The sequence below is a fragment of the Limulus polyphemus genome, unplaced genomic scaffold, assembly GCF_000517525.1.
Source record: "Limulus polyphemus unplaced genomic scaffold, Limulus_polyphemus-2.1.2 Scaffold153, whole genome shotgun sequence".
Lineage (NCBI taxonomy): Eukaryota > Metazoa > Arthropoda > Merostomata > Xiphosura > Limulidae > Limulus > Limulus polyphemus.
In genome coordinates, this window is record NW_013665763.1 from 238,071 (window position 1) to 241,767 (window position 3,697).

Here is a 3,697-nt window from a genome sequence, read left to right on the forward strand (position 1 = left end):
TTTACACATGGCTTGTGTATATCGTATATATACATATATATTATTCATACCTTCGGTGTATAGGATGCAAGCAGATTTTGACATCAAATTTTGGGATAAAAAAGTGCGTCTTATACACCGAAAAATACGGTATTCCTGATTCAAAGACACGGGTTAAGGGCAAAGTAAAGATTATCCTTCATGTATTAGTTGGCGTAATGTAATGTATATGTATATTTACAAATGAATAATTCTGGGATTATGTGTAGAATGTAGATATTAATGTACTTATGATTCTACAAAATAACTACTTTATTGTCACTTCATTATATTTAGTCTGCATGCCAGTGGTATTAACGTTTATAATAAAACCCGTTAGGCACATATTACACACTTTTCATGTGTTATTTGTCTGCTTAGAATGACTTACTTATTTTATAACTAAAAACTTATAGTCGATTTTCCAAGATTATTCTGAAACAAATCAAATCAACTGTGGCTTGTTTTTTCTTAAAATTCAATGATTGATTTTGTATCTGGGGCATGAAGTAACTTATATGTGGGTGTTTATCTGACTACTCTTGTAATCGTACGGCTCTAAAGGTTACACGTATTGGCAGCGAGCGTTTGACAGCAAAGAGGGCGCAAACAGTGCGAATACCCAAGGCAAATTTAACAAATACTATACGAGCATATCATCGTTATATGTGGGTGTTTATCTGACTACTCTTGTAATCGTACAGCTCTAAAGGTTACACGTATTGGCAGTGAGTGTTTGACAGCAAAGAGGGCGCAAACAGTGCGAATACCCCCAAAAAAATTAGCAAATATTATACGAGCATATCATCGTTATATGTGGGTGTTTATCTGACTACTCTTGTAATCGTACGGCTCTAAAGGTTACACGTATTGGCAGTGAGTGTTTGACAGCAAAGAGGGCGCAAACAGTGCGAATACCCCAAAAAAAATTAGCAAATATTATACGAGCATATCATCGTTATTTGATTACTAAACTTAATTGTTACTCAGGAAAGTTATTTAGAAGAAAGTAAGAAATTACCTAATTGCTTTCATTTTATGTAATAAGCCATTAAATTCATGAAGATAAAACAAACAAAGCGGCTAATATAAGACTAGTGCATCTTTCATAGAAATATTGCTATGTCTAATCTGTTCGTTTGGAAGTTAATAGTAATACATTACTAGTTGTTTTTTAAGAATATCAATTAACAATGATAATAGCGTGAAGAAATTATCAAGGACAAAGAAGTGGGGACAATATTACATCTAATATTTTGTTGGGAGACTGTAACAATATTTCTTGAATTCAGTTACAGTGTTATTATTTATACTTTAACTCAAAGTTCAGGATCAAATGGCTAATATTTAATAAAAATATGTAATAAAACAGTCAACAGTTAAACCAAAAATGATTTAAATGCTTGCCTTGAGAGTAAAAGATCCTTTACATTTTTTTTTCAACAAGAAACGCTGAAAACAAATGATTGCACAAGTGGAAAGACGAGGTCAAATTCCTCGACAGATGTCGCTTTTGGCAATTCAACCTTGTTGAAATCATCGGAAAAAAGGTAGTTATAAAACTCTTTTTCTTTTGGCCCGGCATGGCCAGATGGATAAGGCGCTCGACTCACAATCTGAGGGTCGCGGGTTCGAATCCGCATACCACCAAACATGTTCGCCCTTTCAGCCGTGGGGGCGTTATAATAGTGAACGGTCAATCCCACTATTCGTTGGTAAAAGAGTTAGCCCAAGAGTTGGTCGGTGGGTGGTGAATGACTAGCTGCCTTCCCTCTAGTCTTACACTAGCTAAATTAGGGACGGCTAGCGCAGATAGCCCTCGTGTAGCTTTAGCGCGAAATTCCAAAAAACTAACAAACAATCTTTTTCTTTTGTTGTTTTTACTCACACGTGATTTGGTTGTTGTTAAGCAAAACGATACGAATATCGAAACCTGATTTTTAACATTGTATTAAACACATATACATATGAGGGGTGAATCCATACTTCATTGTTAAAATGTTCCTTCTGACATGTTTTCAAACGTTTTAATTTACAAGTGTGTTATCTTTGGTAGTCAGTTACTTTCGTTTCTGGTTTTGTAATAGAATTTGACATTTCTTATGAAAATACGTGTATGCAGTTAAAAGTTAATAAGCAATATATATATATATATATTTTTTTCTTTTTGTCACTTGTAAGCCAATCTGTCTGGTAGAAAAAAAAACAGTACTGGAATTCGGATTCTTATATTAACTATGCATGAATGCATTCAATATATACTAATTAACTCCTAGGCTGTAATATATTCATCGTGATATTTGATATCATTAAACGGAAGAGAATTTTTACAGCTAAAGGAGTATAATAATCTGTGTCATATTTTTATGCTATTTTCCATTCGTTTTCATACACAATCTAATTACACCACCTATTACTGTTTCCACTCTGGCGATGTAAGAACTAGTAAGTTGGGACATTCATATTTGGTGTTTCACCTCCTTTTGTTAACACATTCACATCATCTTATTACTCTGTAAAGTCTGAGGTTCAGATTGACAGTATATAATTCATTCACTTCTTAAAAAGTTGAATTAAAGTCACATCTTGTGCTAAAAATCTGCAAGTTTGTTTTAGTTATTTTATTTTATTTTATAGTATGTAGTTCTTATGATTAATTTATTAAGTTCATATTTATTTGTTAAGATTGTAAGCCGCTGCTTTTAAAGATACTATTGACATTGACGTGACTAGTTCAACTAGTGTGTCGTCGTAATGACTGTGTGCGTGTATATATATAGATTATAAAAATATGTTCGTGAATAGTGCATTTGTTATTGAAATCCAATAATCTGAGCCTGAAAGACATAACAGGGACGACACTTTTGCTCTTCGGTAGCTCCGCAATAAATCTAAAGATTTATGTCACTAAATATTGGGTTTCAAGATTCGCGAAGAGCAGAGTACACAGAGCCCATTGTGTAGCTTTGTTCTGAACAATAAACAAACAAACAACACTTTTAATGCTATTATCTATAGATATGTTTGCTAGTTGTTAAACGAAAGGTCAACACTGGACGCCCTATCTTCGATGTAGGAAATAACTTAGATAATAATTGCTCTGCATGTAGCTTTTCACCTCAAAATACATGTAGTTAAATATAATAGCTCAGTAATTAGTATTTTCCTTTTCATCTCTGAATACTTATAAATCTTATAATAGCCATATTCATAATTTAAATTAATTTAAAAGTCTATCAGAATAAAAGTATTGGAATGGGACAAATATTAGCTAAAGAGGACTTCTCCATCCCATGGTTGGGATTTACTAAAACGAAATTAATATCAAGTGTTAAACGGAAAACACCTGGTGACAATTTGAGTGTATTTTTTTCACAATTTAGTTCATTAATTTTGTTATATGCTTTACTAAAAGTCAATCTGTCTTTCGCTTAAAAGGTGGCTTTTACACATAGCTGCCAATAACAATATAAATCAACACGTTTATCATTGCAGATTGTTTACACATAGTTGTCAATAACAATATGAATCAACACGTTTATCATTGCAGATTGCTTACACATAGCTGCCAATCTGCAATGATAAACGTGTTGATTTATACTGTTATTGTCTGCAATGATAAACGTGTTGATTTATATTGTTATTGACAACTATGTGTAAATTGTTTACACATAGTTGT

General features: G+C 32.7%; 1 protein-coding gene across 3 annotated transcripts in view; it reads left to right on the plus strand.

Moving 5' to 3' along the window:
- Window positions 1-3,697, plus strand: part of LOC106476202 (zinc finger protein castor homolog 1-like) — a 140,207-nt gene that overhangs the window by 27,293 nt on the left and 109,217 nt on the right. Inside the window, exon 1 of one of the 3 annotated variants that reach the window (XM_022381193.1) lies at window positions 1,488-1,568. The exons of the other annotated variants lie outside the window; for them this stretch is intronic. The gene's annotated coding sequence lies outside the window, so the exon portion shown is untranslated. Of the gene's footprint in view, window positions 1-1,487; window positions 1,569-3,697 lie in introns of those variants that run through there. 3 annotated transcript variants of the gene reach the window in all.